The 22,096-nt window shown below is 40.9% G+C and overlaps 1 protein-coding gene across 2 annotated transcripts in view; it reads right to left on the bottom strand.

The window, feature by feature from the left end:
• The window catches only part of SAMD12 (sterile alpha motif domain containing 12), a 340,116-nt gene that overhangs the window by 301,564 nt on the left and 16,456 nt on the right, over positions 1–22,096 (bottom strand). The window lies entirely within an intron of this gene.

Genomic DNA, 22,096 nt, shown 5'->3' with positions numbered 1-22,096 from the left:
ACAGGCTCATGGATACAGAGAACAGACGGGCAGCTGTCAGAGGAGTGGGGTTTAGAGGCTGGGTGAGAAGGGTGAAGGGATTAATCAAAGGAAAAAAAGCAAAACTCACAGATATAGACAACAGAATGGTGACTGCCAAAGGGAAAGAGGATAGCAGAGGGTAAAGAGGGGATAAATAGTGATGGAAGGAGATTTGACATGGGATGGTAAACACACAAAACAATATACAGATAATGTATTATAGAATTGTAACCTGAAACCTGTACAATTTTATTAACCAATGTCATCTCAATAAATTCAATAACAATAAATAAATAAATAAATAAATAAATAAATAAATAAAAACAGAGTGATAACTACTACATGGAAGACAAGAAAAGCAGAGTGGAAGGTGCAAGGGAGTCAAGTCTAATGGCTTCTAATTTTACGTATCTTTCCACATTCTCTGACATCAATATCCCTATAAATCAAATGTAAAGCCCATTTCCTGGGCATACTTAGTCAATAAATTCTTACTGAGCACCTCCTATGTACACACAATTACCAAAGAAATAGCAGGGAATGTTATGGGAACCATACATTCTACCTAAATGACCCCCATGCATGACCAGGGATGTGGGGTGTGTGGGTGTGTATATGCACACACATGGCTTATGTGTATTTTGAGGTTTCTAGTAGGAAGTTATCTCACCTTCCTGCATCCCCAACCTTCAAAATCAGTTAAATTCCCATCCTTAAGTCCTTCCCTGGGTGTCAAGAGGATTTAAAGTCATGACCTTAAATCACCCTGGCCCCCCCCCCCCCCACCCCCCACCCACCACACACACATACTCAATCCCCTTCAGGGTTCTACTTCACTGATAAATTCATTTTAGCCAATTATCTTCAGTTTTGCCCTTTCTCATCATTATTCCCCTTCAACCAACTTCTGCGATTCAAAAAATTCTTCCTTTACTCAGCTCCCCATCCAGGTCAGAACTTCCTTTTCTCTTTACCAGGCTTCTAAATATTTTTCACCTGAGAGGTGAGAGAAGGCTTCCCAGACAAAGTGAGCTAAAGTGTCCTCCTCCCACCTTCCATTCCCTCCTTAACTCATTCCCTTCACTTTTGATAAAATCAACATACCAGTGACTTCAACATTCAACTCCATCCTAGAAAGTCTTCTTGTGATGTTCAGACATAAGTAAAACTGTCACTCAACTTCCCAATTTCAAAGTATCACAGATACCATAAAATTAACATGTTCAGAACTGAACCTTGGTTTTCCTATGAAAACAGTGCATGTTTTCCAGTCATCTCCAGTTACTCACACAGAAACTCAAGAGTCATTCTTGACCTCACTCTCTCCATGATTCACATCCCTTCCATCTATCAGCAGATTCCGTAAGCACTAACCCAAATGCTGCTCAAACCCATCCACTTCTCTAGCCCAACTGCTCTTGCCCACTCAAACCCTGACATCTCATTGAAAAAGTGCATAGGCCAGATCATGAGACTCTCCTGCTTCAATCTTTCTAATGACTTTCTTTTGTTAGAAACCTTTAACATGGCCAACAAGGCCCTGTATTACCTCTCCTCTTTTTCCCTTTCCACCTTCATCTCCCACCATGTTATTCCTTGTTCACTCCACTCTGACCACACATTCCTTAAACACACCACGTTCTTTCACACCTCCTGGACTTTGTCCAAGTTTCTTTGCCTGAAATGATCTTCCCCATTCTTCACCTGACTCCCACTCATCCTTCAGGTTTTGGTTTAAATACCACTTCTTCGGATATGCCTTCCTATAATCCCCTTTCTCAGCCCATCCCTGCCTCCACCCCATGTTAGATCATGTGCCTGGAATAAGTAGTATTCAACAAATGTTGGATGATCTGAAACCGACTGTACAATGGTCCATATGCATGTCACTTTATACCACTTTATATGAAATGATCCATATATTTCTCTTCTAGTCCCTAATGTTCCTAAAACTAAGGATCAGACTATTATGTGGTATGTAGTAGGCACTCAACATATATTACTCCATGGCTCTGCCCTTAGGCTTTGTGCTGGATCTCAAATAACCTTTATGAAACACTGTGAGACATAATTACATTCATTTCATAGATAAAAATGAGGCTCAAAGACTTTCACAAAAAGTCATACAGGTGTCTGCTGAAGATTACAATGATCAAGTATCATTTAGGATGCAGATAATTTCAAGTTTCAGATGAACAAACCCAAAATGAATTAAATAATAAGACACTTTATTAGCTTTTGGGACAGGAAGTTCAGTAATGACGAAAGCTCAGAGTTAGCTATTTCACAGTTCAACAGGGTCATTGAGGACTCTGATGTACATGTTTAAATCTCTCCATTCTGCTATCCATAATGTGACCTTTACCCATAGCCTAGGTCCCCTCAGGGCACATCGAGCTACAAGCTTCTGGTTCTCCTCTAGCAAAAGAAACAGCTTGGTTGGTCATTCCTTCCTCCAAACTTCCTTCTGTTCTCATGAATCACACGCCCATTAGTGAACTGAAACTTTTCAGTAGAGATAGGATCACCCTTAAACCAGCCAACCTTCAGCTAAAGGCAATTTCCAAAACTTCACTGCTGCTACTCAACAAGGCAGGAAAAAAATGGGTGCTGGAGACACAACCACAATGCCTAATTCAGGCTGTGGTAGAAAGAGGTCAAAGCCCATGAGAGCACGAGTTTCCCCAACTCCAAAGAACAGCCTACTTACACTGAACACTCCATCACCTATAAAACTAAAATTGTGATTACTAAAAAATGGTGTGCTCATGGGGGGAGATGGGGGATTAATGTGGGATGGATTTAAGCATTAATGAGGAAAAGAAAAATAAATCTTTCTTTCTGGCCTGATCCCTGACTTCTTCCTGTCTTGCGATTCATGGCTTAGCAATACCACTGAGTTGCTGGCAGCTTCTAGGACCTCCTGTCCTCCTTCCCCATCACCTCCCCACCAAATCAGACTCTAATACATCCTTCACTTTTGCTCAAGCTGGTCCTTCCTCCTAGAAAGAGTTCTACTCCCCCTGAGTCCCACTTCCTTCTTTGGGAGGCTAGCTCCTCCTCAGCTCATGTGCCAGGTCAGACCGCTTCTTCTAGGGGGTCACTGGCTCCCAGAGTGAGAAGCTCCAGGCCTCCATGCACACAGTATCCTGGAGCTTGACCTCCTGGCTGTATTGAGGATGTCTACCTAGTTGATCTGTCTGCCCTGCCCACCACAGCTGCAAGTTCCTCCACATAGGCTCCAGGTCTCATTCATCTCCGTGACCGCCACCCCTCAGTCCAGAACCTAGCACACAGTAAACATCTAAGAAACATTTGTTCAGCTGCTGAATGAACCAGCCATCTCCTCTTTTTTTCCTCACAACCATGCCTTTAAGTCTGAGGGAAACTATTCCCTGCTAGTAAATACCTAGCATTCAAAATGTAAGGAATCTATAAACATGAGGCAGAATGCGGTATTTTGATTTTCTACACACGTAGCCGCCTTTCTCACACAAATATTTTAATCCTCCATAGCTGTTCCTGCCTCACCTGCAAACCCAGGAGTTGATTTAGGTTTCTGTGCTTGCTTTTGTTTATTTAAAACCATTTCTGACAGCCTTTGCTTTGTTTTCCCTGAAATTTCATGTCCCTAATATTTATATATCAAGCAACTTTCAAATGCCCTCTTGCAAGCTGCGACTGCCTTTTCTTTGCACATCATGTAAAAGGTGCCCCAGTTGGTTTTCTCTTTTCCGTCTTCATCAATGTCCCTCTTGTTTTCAATAAAGTTATTTACTCCATTTAAGGGGCCCTGCAGCTCACAAGTCGGCTTAGAGACCCTCTTCATGTTCCCCTGATCTTCCGGACCAGTCTCATGTCTTTATCTTTTTTGAACAGACACTCCACGCTGCTTGCGGTCTCTACCTAAAGTGCTGTCACTCTAATGTCGATGCTGCTGATACTGAGCACTTCAAAATGAAGAGCTGAAAACCTAAACAGACTTCTTAAATATTGCTTTTACATTTAACAGGAAAATGTTTCACTGCAAATGCACATGTTTTAGCATTGTTTTGAGCTGCCATTTGAAGGCACCAACTCTTTTTCATGTGTGAAATTCCAACCTTATGCATTGCAGGTGTGAACATAAAAATGGTGCAACTGCTGCGGAAAAGTGTCCGGTGACCCCTCAAAAAGTTATACCTATCCTGGCCAGTGTGGCTCAGTGGTTGAGCATTGACCCAGGAACCAAGAGGTCAGAGTTCAATTCCCTATCAGGGCACATGCCCGGGTTGTGGGCTCAACCCCAGTAAGGGGGCGTGCAGGAGGTAGACAATCAATGATGTTCCTTTCTCATCAATATTTCTATCCCTCTTCCTCTCTCTTTAAAAATCAATACAAAATTTTTTTTTTTTTTTAAAGTTAAACCTAGAATTTACCATTTGACCCAGCCACTCAACCAAAGAATTGAAAGGAGGGACTCAGAGATATTTGCACACCCATGTTCATAGGCATTATTCATAATAAACCAAAAGGTGGAAATAACCCCATTGTCCATCGACAGATACTTGGATAAAAAAAGATGGCACATCCAGTGGAATATTATTCTGTCTTAAAAAGGAATGAAGGTCTGACACATGCTGAACCTTATAGACATTACACTAAGTAAAATAAGCCGGGCACAAAAAGACAAATATATTGTATGATCCTACTTATATGAAATACTTAGACTGGCCACATTCATGGAGACAGAAGGCAAATCAGTGGTGACCAGGGGCTGGAGGAGAGCGAGATGGGGGCATATTGCTTAGTGCAGAGGCCCCGTTTGGGATGATGAAAAAGTTCCCGAGATGGACAGGAGTGATCCAACAATGTGAATGTGCTCAATGCCACTGAATCCCACACTTAAACATGGTTAAAATAGTCAATTTTATGTTATGTTTATTCTACAATAAAATAACTAAATAAAAACCCTACACCCACTCATTTCATCCCTCTACAGCCTCCATAAGAGAAAAGAGAAGTTCCAAAGATATTTTCTTTGTTTCAAGCTTTGAGAGTTTATCTATAATCTCACTGAGATTTTCAGTTAGAACTTTTTTAAAAAATGGTAATAATGACAGCACAACAGAGTCCTTTAAAATTTCCCTGGGAAGGGCGTGTTCTCACAACCAGTCCCAGCCTGCTGGACAGAGAGCATCTTCAACTGCTGGAAGTAAGCCTGGCCCTCCTGTACCTGACCCTGACCTCGCAGGGATCCCATTCTCACATGCCTTAGGTCACAGACTATCCCGGAGTTCCAGGCCTCATCTAGTCTCCTCAAGATGATTCGAGAAGAGAAATAAGATGTGCTGGTGTTGCTGCATCCATTCGGGGGAATGAGTGTCTCTTATTTGCCAAGAAGTCACCCAGCTTCCCGTGAAGTCCTTTTGATCCCCACCCACACCCCACTCTCCCTGCAGTGAAACAAGGGATGGAGCCTCATTCAAGTTGAAGGTCCCTTTATCCTGAGCTTCTCTATACACAGAGACAGGGTGCAAACACTCCTACCGGTCTGGAGGCTGCGCTGGGCCCTGCACTGAGGGCTTCCACCATCACACAGAAACTGCTCGCAGCTCCTGAGATGTTCTGTGCTTCTCTGCTTAGCCAGAATTCATCTTTGTACAGAATATACATTTTCCTATTTTTGTGGATAACTTTTCAGGAAATAGCAAAGGCTCTCTCCTTTCTACTATGGAGCTTTAACTGGTTTTGCACCCATTATAGCCTCCTAAGCAATGTTGACAATCACCTCTTTTTTCTTACTAGAAGATATGTCGCGTGTGTGTGTGTACCATGTACTTCAAATATTTACAAACATGTCTGCCTAGTTTATGGGTGGGAACCCCCTGAAGCAAGTGACTACTTCTGACTAAGCTTTACAAACCCAGCCTCTAGCCAAGTGACTAACCTACAGTAGGTGCTCAGTCACTGCTTACAGAATGGGATGAAGTATGTTGAAAAGAGCCTGATTCAGTCCTACTCACTGCTATTTCCTTCTTATGAGCAATGTACATCTCTTTTTCAAAAGGGCAACTAAAAGTTGCTTCCAATCTAATTGTGTAATTCACCAAGAACATGTTAAATCACAGAACCATAGAGCTGTCCTGAAACTGATTTACCTGACTGCTTTCTGCTGAGCAGACGGTCCTGTGTGTCCGTGTGCCCGTGTGCCCGCAACGACTAAACAGTTGTACATACTCAGCACCCAATAAATGTTATTAAATGAATGAATGCCCTTAGAAACACATATATTCCAATCCCATTATTAGCTATTAGAACTGAGATACACTGTTTACAGTTTCATGGGTATGTCTTGCTTCTAGCTAGAGATAAAATTCCTAGCCCATGTTGTATACCTCTCTCATATAAAATATACCCTTAACAGACATTCTCCAAATATGGGTTTCATTAATGGAGATGACTTACTCTATTTAATTGGATTCAAATGCCAATGAGAAGACAGAGGAAGAAATACATGAATGTGAAGAGTTGGACCCCAAAATAGCACATCTATCATCCTCACCCGTTTACCAGATGGCAGTCCTGACGACCATTGTGTGGGCACTGGAGCTGGGCCTGGATGACTCTGTCCCAGCCAGATGTTCAGACCACGTGCATCTGTGTCACAACACTGCATTTCTGTGCCACGTGAAGCACATTCACTCTGGTCTGGTGTTTACAGAGACAATTTTCTCTTTGTCACAGTTTGCTATCAGAGCTCCTCATTCCCCAAAGAATGCTTAAGAGTAATCACTACAGCTGATACTCACCCTTCCTGCCCATGATATCTGGACTAGGTAATCTAAGTATAGCAGAAAGTAAAATAATGCTGAACTTACCTATTGCAACCTCAGGAGAGTTGGGGAAAGGCTCTCCCTAAGGCACACAAACATTCATGAAGAGAATACGAAAGTGGATATATTTAGAGTTTCTATGAAATTTTAGACAGGATTCAGGTGTCAGGTAAGTGAACTACACAGGTGACCTTAAGACATTTTTAACTATGATACTGTCTGAACCAGATTCCATTGTGAACCAGTGCCCCCAAACATCTATATCTATGTATATGAATTGGAGATTTTATAGAACAATATTTTCCTTTACTTACTATAGGTGATCTACTCTAAGTTTTTGTATAGCCTTTATTTTTAAATATAGAGTAGTACCTCTTCAATGCTTCTGAGAAATTAATAGACATGCTCTTCTTAATTTACCTTACTGAGGACAAATAAAAATGCTGGACATTATACATAACACAAAAATGACTTTGAAAGGTAGAAGAAGGAAGACATCAAGGGAGCTTGGAAGCCAAGGAATAATATGGTGGTAAATTCCTTGGGCTTTCTTTTTGCCTCATCTATTCTAGGCTTGGAGCTGAAAACAGCCCACAATCTAGAAATGCCACAGGGCACAGAACAGAAACAAGTCAACAAAAGCCTGCCCTCTCTAGCCAAAGGACCATGAGAAGGGCAGCCTGGCAAGATAAAGTTTAGACAAAAACCGCTCTGCTCGAACATCACAGAAAAGAATATGACCCAACCACTGAGTGAAGGCTGAGTGGAAAGCCTAGACTTCTACCCTCTCTAGGCGATAAGGACCTTGAGACTCCCTAGGAGCTGGTTGTCACAGAAGGCCGCATAAGGAGATTTTTACCTCTGTCATCTGGTTAATAAGGCCACCTGTTCATCCCTGCAGTGTCAGCTGAGGTAATGCATGGAGACAGGACTTCCTCCGTCCTGAGGTGGTGTCAGAGGAACCTGATGATTTTCTCCATCACAAAGTGATAACAGGCCCCTCTGCCCAGGTACCAACTGAGGCAGAGCGGGGCACCTGGATTTCTAACTCCATTGGGCTAGAGTGGTGTTAAAGAAAGCCAAGCCAGTGAAAACTGAAGATTAAAGATTCAGAGATTTATGACATGAAATATCTAAATTTTAATTTAAAAAATCACTCATAATGAAGAACCGGGAGGATCTCAAATGGAATGAGCAAAGGTAATCAATAAATGGCAATACCAAGATGACAGAGGAGACAGAATTATCTGACAAAGGATTTATAGCAGTCATAATAAAAAAGCAATTACAACGGACATGAGTTTTTTTTAAAAAGAAAACCTCAGCCAAGAAATAGAAAGTCTCACCAAAGAAATAGAAGACAAAGAAGAACCAAATGGAAGTGTTAGAACAAAACAAATACAGTAACTGAAAAATACAATAAGTGAAATAAAAAGCTCAGTGGATGGCTCAACAGCACAATGGAAGAGATAAAGGAAAGGGTAAAGGAAACTTTCTTGGAAATGGAAATACTCCACATCTTGCTTTGGTTATACAATACTGTCAAGTATCAAACCTCAATGAACTGAACACTTGAAATATGTGCTTTCCATTCTGTAGAAAATAATTTAAAAATGTAACAAAAACAACTAAATAGAGATACTAGATATGCTTCCATTACTTTTAGAAAGAGTTTATGAGTGATTTTTGAATGACGTGTTTTCATCCACTTCCCTCTCCCCTTCCCAAGAGGCAACGACACAGCAATTCAAGTCCAAGCTCTACCCCTTTCCTGCTGAGTGTACTTATGCATGGACAATATCACCTCTTTTCCATAAAATGGGGATACTAATAATACATTATTAATCCTCACTTTTTTATTGTGTTGCTAAAGATAGCACATAAAAATACCTGACAGCACCTGTTTCATGAACATCAATCTTCCATTTTATCCTATTGCCCTCCTCCGTGATAATGGAGGAATAATTGGCATCAATTTAAAATTTTTTTGTTAAGCCTCACTCGAGGATATTTTTCCACTGATTTTTTGAGAGTGGAAGGTAACGGGAGAGACAGAGAGAAACAATTATGTGAGAGAGACACATCAATTGGTTGCCTTCTGCACACACCCCAACCAGGGCCAGGGAATGAGCCTGCAATTGAGGTATGTGCTCTTGACCAGAATTGAATCCTTCAGCCCATGGGCCGATGCTCTATCCACTGAGTCAAACCAGCTAGGGCAATTTTAAAAAAATTTAAACAAAACTGCAGCCATGTAATTTATTTTATTGGCATTTATTTTATGCTGGATTGACTCTTGGGCCATAAGTTTTTGTTTCTTCTCTTTCTTTTGGGATATCTTTTCTTTCCTGTGCAAGCTCCTCTCTGATTTAGGAACAATCTGCTCTTTAAGATCATCTCCATGCGTCAAGGACAGTTCACTATGGGTTAATCTACCCGTGAGCTCTGCTCAATAACCAGAGAATCGATGTCTAAACCCTTAAGTTCAGCACTCTTCTCTGAATTTTTAAGCTGGTGCAGCAAAAATTCAGCATTCGTTTTGAGCCACTGACCCTCTGACCAGCACCACTCTTTAGCCTGGGCACACCTACCGCCTCTACCATTGTAACAACGGAATGGCACACACTGCTTCTGTAAAGTGGCATCCTTCAGAAGCTTGGTGGCTTTTCGGATATGCAAACCCTTGATGGCCTGGGCAGTTTCACAAGTGTTCTTAAAGTGAACAAGAAGATTTGAACCTCTTGACTTGCATAATTCTGTGGGTTTTTCTGGGTCAAGTGACGAACGACCCATTTTGAGAGGTCACCTCAGGCCACTACAGGAAGAGTAGCCATGTAGTTTTTAAGGACAAGTACAGACTTGAAAAATGCCAAGTGGCAAACCCAGTGAGGAGGGCAAATTAAAGTGAAATTCAGTAAAAATATTAAAAATAAATAAAGCCGAAATAAGCCAGTCAATGAAAGAAAAATACCACATGATCTCACTCATTTATGGATAATAAAGACCATTATAAACTGATGAACAAAAATAGATACAGAGGCAGAGCAGCATCGAACAGACTGTCAAACTACAGTGGGAAGGCCGGGGAGGGTTGGGGGGGAGCGTAAGAGATCAAAGGCCTTGTATGCACGCATATAAGCATAACCAATGGACACAAGACACTGGGGGGTTGGGGAGGCCGGGGAAATGTCAAGGGGCCGGGGGGAAAAGAGACATATGTAATACTCTTTGTGATGCTTTAAGCAATAAAACAAATTTTTTAAAAAATAAACAATTTGAAAAATAATAAAAATAAATAAAGCCAGAGGAGAAAAGAATAGCTTTACAGTTATATAAACAACCTTGGTGAGAACTGAGGAATGAAGTTAAAAATAAAGATAAAAGCAAGTGCCTGCCCCTTGTAACATATTCGTTACTGACTGTATTTTTGTTATTTGTGAAACCAGCAAATAAAACAAACCTGACTCTGTTTAGAATGACTTGACATATTACAACCTGGTATTTCAGGAGGGGAAGAGGAAGTACAGAACTAACACTTGTGGAGGCCTCTTCATCCTCTATCACTATGGTATTAGATATTAGAAGGAGGGAATTCAATATTAGAAGGAGAGAAAGACTTAGAGATGCTAAGCAACTTGTTAAAGGCCATCATAAGGAGGAAATGTAAACAAGAGGTGTTTCACCTCGTGTTCCATGTTGCTCCCACCACACCAAGCTACTCCAGGGAATACAATTTTCCCCTCTAAATCATGGGCTTTGGAGTTAACAAATCTGGCTCTACCACCGACTAGCAGTGTAGCATCGGGCACGTTACTTAGCTTTAGGTTAGGGGTGTCTTACCTATAAAATTGGAATAATCATCACTTTTTAAAATAAAGCTTCAGAAAAAACCAATGAAAATATATTTGAAGTGCTTTGTCAATGCCTGGCACTAATTAAGTGCTCAACAAATGGTAACCATAGCTAGAGGTATTTCTTCCTTGGTTCTTGTTCATATCATCTTAATGACACTGATTTCTTCAAAAGCAAACACCTTGACCCTTGAAATGCACAGGCACAGACAGCTCCACTAAAAAAAAGCAAGAGGTGACTGGTCAGGGTGGTTAGGGAAAGTGGAGGGGATAAAGGCATCTGAGAAAAAACGAGAAGCTTAACATTCTCTTGAAAGGGGTATCCTGTCAACTAAGGGAGAAAGAATACTATTTCAGCAAAAATATAAGTTATCTGTCAAGTCACAGAAACATGAGAAAGGCTTGATAGGTTCTGGTTTGACTTGATGAATGTTAGTGTTCCCTTTCTGTGTGTGTGTGTGTGTGTGTGTGTGTGTGCACGCGTCCATGCCCGAAGCAAGGTCATCTTAGTGGGCATTTTCATTTGCTCACTCTCTCTATTCACAGTAAATGCTCCTCAGACTAAAGGAACATTCAAGTTTAACACACCCCATTCCTTGTTTCATTTGATCTTCAGAAATATATATGATATGCAATATATACATGTGTGTGTATATAAATCAAAGGTCACAGTCTCTAAAAGAAGAGTTATAATGTAATGGAGGAAATATAACTTAATTTACGGACAAAAAATAGCTCAAAATTCAATGGAGCCATTGATAGGTATATAACTTGCTAAAGATTCCTTAATGAGAAAAAAAGTGGTCCTTTTAAAATTTCCAAAATTTACTAAGAAAACTGATCAGATGCCATCCAAGTTGGCATCCCAGATTGCAGGTCAATACTCCTGAGTGCACCTTGGTCACGTTTGTGAAGCCACACTGTCCAATGTGGGAGTCAAAAAGACACACCTGGCTATTGTGTTTTAAATTAATGATATTTAAATATAATTGGAAATTTAGTTCCTCAGTTACACCAGCCACATTTCAATGGCTCAACAGCCACACGAGGCTGTGACTACCCCACTGGCAGTGCAGATGACTGGAGCCATTTCCATCATCCCCGAAAGAGCAACTGGATGGCACCAATTTGAAAAATCATTCTTTCTTCCCAATACATGTTACTTGAAAAATAAGAGAAAGCAATAATTTGACATCAGAAATTATTTGCTTTTCTATATTCATTTCATTGGTTTCAGTGCTCTAAATAACCATATCTACTTTTTAGAGATAAGAAGAAAAATTAAATGCAATATCATAATTAGGGATTTTCTAACATGTTTGCTCTTTGGGAATAAACAGCCCTTGTAACGTGTCTAGGTCCGACTTTCATACAGGTTTCAGTAAGAGCTTTCCTGCTTAGTTATTTTAGACAACTTTCAGATCTTGGAATAATCTATCTCCCAACCTGGCTGCATCTGTGCCACAAATCAGTTTGTTTTCTGTTATAAGCTTTGGGAGACCCCAGGTTATCGATCTCTGAGGGAGAGAGAGATCAAGTGAGAGTCAGAGACAAGTCAGCTCTGGCAAAGCTCGCCGTCTACCAAAATAGTGGCTCCCAAATGTCTGCCCAGAACTGAGACGTGTGATGAAAATCTCACTAGTCCTCAGCAAGATGGAAAAAAACAGCCTTGTGAGTTTTCCATTGGCCATATGTTATTTTGATTTTGTCCTTCCTGGAATTTTTATGTTAACTGCCTATCTTTTATCAAATTACATAAGATATGGTGAGTGTATGTATCTATGCACATGAGTTTTAATGTTAGCAAAATAAAAGTTATAGAAACTAAGGATCCCCAGTTTAAAAAAATTACTTGCCTATGAAAGCTCAAGGTTCGAGCAGAACTTCCACCCTACTGACCCAAAATAAGCAGGCCAATAATTATCTGCAGATGATATGAGGGTAAGAGATGGGGGAAATAAGAGCTACAGAGCAAATAATGATGAGAGGTTCCAAAAACTGAACAAGTAAATGATAACTTCCAAGACACACACACACACACACACACCCCTACATATACATCAGGCAAGATAGAAACCTGGCATTTCAAATAGGTTTTGAAGAAGTCAGACCAGGTTTGCACTTATATTTCAGGGGTAGGTGTCCAAGCAAAGGGACCAATTTAAAAGAAGGTACAGATGAAGAAAGTTTGGAGCAATTACAAGGAAGAGCAAATCATTTGGAATTTAAAGCACAAGAAAAAAATCATGGAAATGAGAGAAAGATAATCTGGGAGCAGATTACAATGAGTGTGTGGGGCTTGGGGTATTAGGATAAGAAATTTGGAATTTTTTTTTCACTATACAGTTGGAAAGTCAATAAATGTTTCAAGCAGGGGGAAACAGCCAGTGTTGTGTCTCAGTAACATGGATAAACACATAATGACAATAACCATCTGGTGATATGTGAGCATCCTTCAAGATTCAATTTAAGTCTCATTAAGAAACCTTCTCCTCTATTACAATACATACCTAGCTTCCTTAATCTGAACTCCCAAAGCATTTATCTGCACTACATAGGGCAGCACATTATCAGTTCATCAAGTCACCACCACAAAATTAGGCACCCAATAAAATCATATTCTTGTAGTTAATGATCAACATCACTCCCTGTGTCCCTTTAAATACTGGGCCCATAACAGGGGCCAAATAATGACAAGCCAACACATATTCCATAGCCCTTATGATCCCACCTATGAGTCCTACAGCTGAGCGCTGGTGGGCAGGCAGGCACCCTGTGGACATCTGAATCACACACACACACAGGGTCCTAAGAGCCAACTAAAGAAACAACCACAAGCAAATGGCAGAGTGTGTGATTACGTATTTGAGAGAGGATTTATATTCCTACTTAACTTTTCAAATCAGACGATGCTTCTAAAATATTTTACCAGTTTCTTCACTGTTCTGGATCTTCTTGGCTGGTATACAAAAAACAAAAACAACTCTAAAAAATATACTCTGAAAGATTGGCAATTCATTTTATGGTGTTATAAATTATTTCTAAAGATGCTTCTAGTCAGTTCTCAATATGACAGCCATTAAAGCACTGTAAACACCAACTGTTACCATCTAAATGTATCCTTAAGATTAGGGAGAAAGGGGGGAAATCAAGTACATAAAGCTCAGATCAGAGAAAGTCTATCAGTCTTGCTTCCTTGGCCACTGATAGCAATAGCCATGAGGAAGATGGTACCACTCTAGTTTCCAAATTTCAGCTGAAACCTCAAAATTTGCCCTCCATCTTCGACCAGCCCTTTTGCTCTTCCCATTAGTCTATTAACATGCTCAAATCTTACCCTTTCTAATAATCCTCCCCAACTCTTGTTATTCACTTATTAACTAACCACTCCCTTCTTTTTCCCTTCCCTATAGTAAGACTGTTAAAAGTACATTATTGCCCTGACCGGTTTGGCTCAGTGGATGTAGCGTCAGCCTGCGGACTGAAGGGTCCCGGGTTTAATTCAAGTCAAGGGCATGTAACTTGGTTGCGGGAGCATCCCCAGTGGGGGGTGTGCAGGAGGCAGCTGATCGATGTTTCTCTCTCATTGATGTTTCTAACTCTCTATCCCTCACCCTTCCTCTCTGTAAAAAAAAAAAAAAGGTATATGATTGTCTACTAGAGACCCAGTGCACAAAATTCGTGCATGGGGGGGGGGGGGCCCTCAGCCCAGCCTGCACCCTCTCCAATCTGGGACCCCTCAAGGGATGTCCCACCGGGATTGGGCCTACACAGGCAGTCGGATATCCCTCTCACAATCCAGGACTGCTGGCTCCCAACCGCTTGCCTGCCTGGAGCCTGATCACCCCCTAATCACTCCCCTGCCGATGCAATTGCCCCCAACTGCCCTTCCCTGCCGGCCTGGTCCCTCCCAACTACCCTCCCCTGCTGGCCTGATTGCCCACAACTGCCCTCCCCTGCTGGCCACCTTGTGCCCACATGGGGGTGGCCATCTTGTGTGTTGAAGTGATGATCAATTTGCATAGTATCTCTTTATTATATAGGATTAGTGGCTTGGTGTACAGATTTGTGCACCAGTGGGGTCCCTCAACCTGGCCTGCACCCTCTCACAATCCGGGAACCCTTGGGGGTTGTTGGATAGCTGGTTTTGGCCTGATCCCCACAGGGCTGATCCAGACAGGAGAGAGCCTGATCCCCAAAGGCCTGATCCTGACAGGAGAGAGCCCAATCCTATGCATTGAGCATCTGTCCCCTGGTGGTCAGTGCAAGTCATAGCAACTGGTTGACCAGTTGTTCGGTTGTTCGGTCACTTAGGCTTTTATATATATAGATAACTTGGACAGACCTGTGTGGACACTATTCTAAGCAATTTAGATGCTAGGGTGAATCAAATTACTGTTTGATAAATACTAGCCACTCCCCTCCCCTTGGAGCACAGTGTGTGCCCCTATACAATGACGTTGGCCTTGGCCATGTGAGTGAATTTGGCCAGTGGATATGAGTGGACAAGATGTGAGCTGAGGAGTTAAATGTGTGTTTACAGTTTGGTTTGGTCTCTCATGCACTTGTAGTAACCAGGGAAAGAGCATGCCCAGAGGCTGCTGCCCCTTCAACCTGGACCCCAGAATGAGATACACAAAGCAAAAATTACCCCAACCCAAAGTCTAGAGCCAAGATGAGCCTCTCTTGGCAGGGAGGTGGAGAGAACTGGACAGTGTACCAGGTGTCAGACCCACAGGAACATGTAGGCCATGGCAGGATTTTGCTCTTTTTCCTAAGGACATAGGAAACCTTTAGGATGAAGCTTCTAGGGGAAGTCCTCTCCATTCTACTCAGATGCTGTTTGGTGTCTGTGATCCTTTAGAGGTGCAGCCTACTAGCATAGAAGCATGTACTATGATACAATTACTGCTTATGCCTTTATCACACCATCAATGCTGACTTCTCCCCCCATAATGCTTATTCTAACTCAGGCTAAAGGACAACAGTGGCTAAACTCTGGTCATGTCAAAGAAAAGTGAGAGGAACATATGTTGGAATTGATAGGTCTTATTCCTATGAATATATGTCCAAGCACTTCAGAGACAGGATGAAAGAAAGATGCACAGCTAGGGGAGCAGTCCACAGTAACCATGCCTGGCTCAGAGCAGACCCTAAAGTCTTACTCTGTAGGCAGCAACACTGAATCTGGAAAGCAGCTGGTGTGAGAGGAGGTGGCTTTGCCAGCGGATTCTAAAATAAACCAGAGAGTAACAGGCATTTCATCAGCCACAAACCCTCTGCCCCCATCTGCATGGCTGATTCCTTCTTATTCAAGCCTTCACTTAAACATCTCCTCAGTGGGGACATTCCTGAACACATAATCTAACTAACTTTCCAGGCAAACAACATCCCACCATTCTGTTTTAATTCTCTTCATAGTACTTGGTATGCTCATCCTTGAATGGCATATGTGTTTACTGTCTATCTCCTCTGACAAAAACTGTAAGTCATGAGAGGGAGGGGTCTTGCCTAAGTTGTTCATTGTTATACTAGTAACTGCAGCACAGTGCCTGGCACATTGGCAGCACTCGGGGAATAATTGTTAAACACCTGAATAAACGAAGGAGAATGGAACGTCCTCTTCTTTTAGACACATCCTTCTCTCTGGTATGTTTTCCTCTGTTTCAAATGTTCCTGTTTAATAAGGATCTGCAAAGTCTTATCCCTGTGTACATGGTTTAATTTGTATGTGTCTACGTTTTTCTGGATAAAGAATCCTAATTTTCCCCTGGCTGGTATGGCTCGCTCCCTAGTGGGGAGGCATGCAGGAGGCAGCCGATCAATGATTCTCTCTCATCATTGATGTTTCTCTCTCTCTCTCCCTCTCTGAAATCAATAAAAATATATTTTTAAAAGAATCCTAATTTTCATCAGAGAACCAAAGAATCCATATCTATTATGAACTAAATTATGCCTCCCCAAATTCATATGTTGAAGTCTTAATCCCCAACATGACTATATTTGGAGATAGGGCCTTTCAATAGGTAAAGTTAAATGAAGCCAATAAGGGTGGGCCCTAGTCCAATATGATTGGTGTCCTTATGAAAAGAGGAAGAGACAGCTGGGATGTGTATGCACAGAAAAAAGACAATCTCCCAGCCTAGGAGAAACCAAATCTGCCAACACCTTAATCTTGGGCTTCTAGCCTCCAAAATACTGAGAAAATAAATTTCTGTTGGTTCAGTCATCCAGTCTGTGGTACTTTGTGATGGCAGCCCAAGGCATCTAATATAATATCCCTGTACAGTTAAGAACCACTAATAAGAAACTACCATTTATATGAGCACCTAAGTAGGCTGTATTCCTTACATACATCACTTCATTTATTTCTCCCAATATTCTGCTGGATGAAGAGGACTGTTCCCATTCCACAGAACTAGTAAATAAAATCAAGACCAGCATCTTGGCTGTACATTAGAATCACCTGGAGAATTTGTAAAGTCACTCAGACCTGGCAAACCAAGTTAGTTGGTCCCCAAAGAAGCCAGGCATAAGGTACTTCTAATGATCAGCCAGAATTAAGAACCACCGAGTGAAGCAACCACAATCCCCAAACCTTGTGATACTCTGACTGCTGGCTTCCCCAGGTACTGATGGCAACTGGTACTGCATCTGACTGTCAAAAGCTCCCACTCATGATACTCACAGTGAATCTTGGCTATTTTGTCCAGGCCACGTCCATTCACCCTGTTTCCACAAAAGCCCAATATTAGCTTGAGGATAATCCCTCCCCTGTTCCCAGTCCTAATTGCTCAGGTGGGATCTCATCCCAAATCCAGGGCTTAAGTGTGTGAGCTGGCCTTAAGCCAATCAGCACATTCCATTACCCTTGATCACATGACCAATGCTGTCCAATCAGAGGACCTTCTTCACTCTGAGAATTACTGAAAACAAGATTTGTTCTATCTCCTGCCAGTGGGCTACACAGAAAGATATGAAGTAGTAAATGCTATAGCAGTCGCCACAGACAAATGCCTCTGTTTGAACAAGGCTAATGCAGCAGAAGAAGAACCAACAGAAAGAAATGGAGTCCAGGTGACAATTAGGAACCTGAATCACACCTTCCCAAGAACTAGATCAACACCTGCGTTTCTCAGTTAGGTGAGCTAGCATGTAATCTCTTTGTACTAAAGTCCACTTGAGAGGGATTGGGTTTTCTGAGACTTGCAATTCATACAGCGTATGTCATGTCAAACAAAAGCCTGTCTTTTATGACCAGGAGGGTTTTCTGGTGTGTCAAGTGCAGTGGTTTTCAAACCATGTGTGTTAGGTAAGGAATGTGGGTCTTATCCTGAGTTCAACACTTGCCCCTGAAGGGTTTTAAGCAATGAAACTAGTGTTTCAACATTTTTTAAAAAATTATACTGTTTCACCCAGCTGGTGTGGCTCAGTTGGTTGAGCATCATCCCATGCACCAAGAGCCTGCCAGTTCAATTCCTAGTCAGGGCATATACCCAGATTGTGGGCTCCATCCCCAGTAAGGGGGTGTGCTGGAGGCAGCTGATCAATGTTACCCTCTCAAGGATGTTTCTGTCTCTACCTCTCTCTCTAAAAAGAAAAAAAAAAGCAAATAAAAGCATATTTAAAAAAAAATTTCACTGCCCTAACCAGTTTGGCTCAGTGGATAGAGCATCGGCCTGCGGACTCAAGGGTCCCAGGTTCGATTCTGGTCAAGGGCATATACCTTGGTTGTGGGCACATCCCCAGTGGGGAGTGTGCAGGAGGCAGCTGATCGATGTTTCTCTCTCATCGATGTTTCTAACTCTCTATCCCTCTCCCTTCCTCTCTGTAAAAAATCAATAAAATATATTTAAATAAATAAATAAAATTACACTGTTTCCATACAGAGTACATTTGCAAGGCTCAAAACTGGAGTCAGAAAAACTAAGTTTAGAGGCTCTTGGTTTGTGCAAGGGAGAAGAGATGAAGGCCTTAGAACAAAAGTAGTGAGAATGAGAAGAGATGAGTTTCCAAATAATTTAGATCAGAGTTTGACCATCTTTTTCTATAAAGGGCTGGATGATAAATATTTAAATTTTGAAAACTATACGATATCAAAACTACCCAACTCTTCCACTGTAGCACAAAATCAAGAATAAACTAATGAACATAACTGTGTTCCAATAAAACTTTAAGAAAAGAGGTGGCTGGTTGCCAATTCCTAATCTAGACAGTCAAGTAGGTCAAACTTGGTCACTGACTAGAAAGGAAATAAAGAGTCAAGGTCACTGCTAGGCTTTTGAATCTTTTTGTTCACAAGTGTTTGGTCCCAGAATCAACAATTCATTGAGTCAACTGATTGTCAGAGGAGGATAAGAACTCATTACAATTACATAGTTCAACAGCCTCATTTCATTGGTCATGATATTGAAGACAGGAGACTCTGAGGTGGTGACTAGTTAGCAGCACAAACAAAACCTAAGTTTCTCCCTCTGGGGTCATGGCACCCCTTTCTTCAATACCTCTAGATCAGTGGTTCTCAACCTTCTGGCCCTTTAAATACAGCTCCTCATGTTGTGACCCAACCATAAAATTATTTTCGTTGCTACTTCATAACTGTAATGTTGCTACTGTTATGAATCGTAATGTAAATATCTGATATGCAGGATGGTCTTAGGCGACCCCTGTGAAAGGGTTGTTCGACCGCCGAAGGGGTCGCGACCCACAGGTTGAGAAACGCTGCTCTAGCTAAAAAGTTTTTTCCTCTGTCTGCCTTGAGACCACCACATTACATGTAATATTAATTATTGTGTATTTAATAAATATCACTAGACATCTATCACGTGTCCTAGGACCACTGAGAGACTGTCTCCCGTTGCAGGGACCTTAAAGTCTTATCAGTGTTGTACACATTTCCCCAAGCCATTTTTGTGCTCTGATTTTTTTTTTTTTTTAGATCTGATATTTTTTAAGTGGCCATGAAACATACATCATTATTTCTTTGCTCTAAGGATTATTCACTTTCTAATCTGAATAATGTTTTATGTGAAAAGCACACAGAGAATTTATTCAAGCCAAGAACTAAATCTAAATCACGGCTTACTCAGTCTCATGAAAAGAATAAATCACAGACATGCATTATCAGAAGGTAACCACAGTCAACGCCAATTGAAGACAAAAAATAAATAAATAACTCTCACTAATAGGCAAGCAAAATGCCTTTTGACTGTTAAGCAAAACCAAAAGCCATACAAAGAGAAAAAGGCTAGAAGAAAATATGCCGAGCACTAACAGTGGCTTTCGAAGGTAAATCCATGGGCATTTTTTTCTTTTCTACTTTCCAGAGGACATATATACCAAACATGTAATTATTACTATGTTTTAAGGTTAATTTAAAAGGAAAATGTTACTATATTGCATTTTTAAAATGTATCTTGCTTTAGGATGTTAATGGAGTGCACTATGTAAATATTATCAGAAAATTATGTAAAAAAATTTAAAGATCTTTACATTTACAATGAAGTATGCTTTCAGGTATAAATAGCTGATATAGCTTTGTGGCTGGATAAATTATTTTTTCCTTCATGCTCAGTGAATGACTTTTCTTCAAGTATTTCCAGACACCATACCCTCCTCAATATTATCTTATTTTCCAGTACTGCACCCCTTTTTTCTCATTTCCTGATAAATAAACCCACCATGGTTGGCTGAATGAGTATCATAAGTTCAAGTTTTTCTGGACAATTAATTATCTTTAAAAAAAATGGTTGCCTTATGCTCATTAGGAGAGAATTCCCTGTGCTGTGTACTTGCTCTCTTCCTGTTTCTTTCAGGAAATCTTGACCCCACTGACCTCTCCCTGAAATTGGGAGCCCAGATGTCGAAATAGAGAACAAAGGCAATACCACAGAGCAGCGGCTGTGCCAACAGCTGAGTCCTTTTGGTTTCACAGTTGGCATTTCCAAAAAGGCCAGCTCAGCATTATCCAGCTCTGACCCCCATTCCCACTCCAATAATGGGTAGACACAGAGGGGAAGTGAGGAGAAAAGCTAGTTGGGATGGAAAGAGGGCAATTGTGCATGACCCTCGGGGACATGTCTCCATTCCAAATTTGAAAAGACACCGCCAGCAGAAAGGAGCAGGTGGGAAAGTCTCCAGGAAGCAGTTAGCAGAACGTATGCTTACATCGAGATCCAAAAATGCCTCATCTGAACACACAAGTACGCGCAAGTCCCTAAAAGGACTAGTTCTGTACCTCAGCCAGCCCTCTCACTTGCCCTTTTCCGGCCAACTTATGGTCAATGCCACCTCAATAATAACTTCCAATCTCAAATATAAAGAAATATACCCTTGCCCCAAGAAGTTCCATAAATAGGAAACCTCTCTTCCTGTGTTGAATCTATTCTGGTTTGCATGGCTGCCTTTGGCATATCGGAGCACGTACACTCGGCACTACAATGGGAGTTAGGGAACTTGGGCTTTTTATCCGCCCTCTTACATATTGTTCAGAAAGCCTGACAAACTAAGCAAAATATGAATTTATCCAACAATTATTTCCCAAGCACCTACTATGCACCAGCTGTTCTTCTGGGCACTCAAATACATTTAAGGGGGGGGGGGGGGGCGATTATAACTATAGTGAAGGGAAATTTCTGGTTAAAAGAATCATCTTCAGAAATGAGAATTTCTAGAATATCTACATTGAGATAGCTAACTTTCTTAGAAATAATACAATAAAATATACCCAGACCTAGAACCTTATCTGAAGTTAATAAAATGAGTGGATAAGGGAACATACTATGGAATCAGACATTGGAGTTTAAATATTGGGTCTTCTCTCAGTAATTAACCAACCCAATAAAAAAAGACCTAAACATTCTGCTGGGAGAATGTCCTAAAAATACTCAGTTAGTTCATCTTACAGTGAAAACCATGATTAACTGGTCCCCTTCAAACATAGACAGCTTTCCTTTTTTTTTTCAAATAGGCTACTCAAATATGAGCAGAGAGCCTATTATACACAAACATTTAAGATTATATAACATAAAAGGAAACCAAAATAAATAAACAAATTGGGGGGGAAAGGAAGAAAGAAATATGGAGAGCAAAGTAAACTTTATTTAAAAAATAAAAAAGTTAGCATTAATAACCTCAATGAAGTTAAGATTACATTCACAACATAAGATTAGGTGCTATAAAAACTTCAGAAAGAAAAAAAAATCTCTTTAAAAATAATAGGAATTATAAAGAGCCATAGAAGCTTGAAAGACAAAATTAATCCACCAGAAAACATAACAAAAAGAACCAGCATGAGACATAAGGAAACATACACTTCAAAAGTAAGAGCCAGTCTGGGAAATTTATCATTTCAAAAATAGCAGTTATTGAAATAAAGAACAGAGCAAATTGGATAAAAATCAAATAAAT

This window comes from Myotis yumanensis, unplaced genomic scaffold (assembly GCF_028538775.1).
Source record: "Myotis yumanensis isolate MYYU_CA2020_CCGP unplaced genomic scaffold, mMyoYum1.0.hap1 SCAF_15, whole genome shotgun sequence".
NCBI classification, from domain to species: domain Eukaryota; kingdom Metazoa; phylum Chordata; class Mammalia; order Chiroptera; family Vespertilionidae; genus Myotis; species Myotis yumanensis.
The sequence above is the reverse complement of the archived record's forward strand: the minus strand, read 5'-3'. Positions and strand labels throughout refer to the sequence as shown.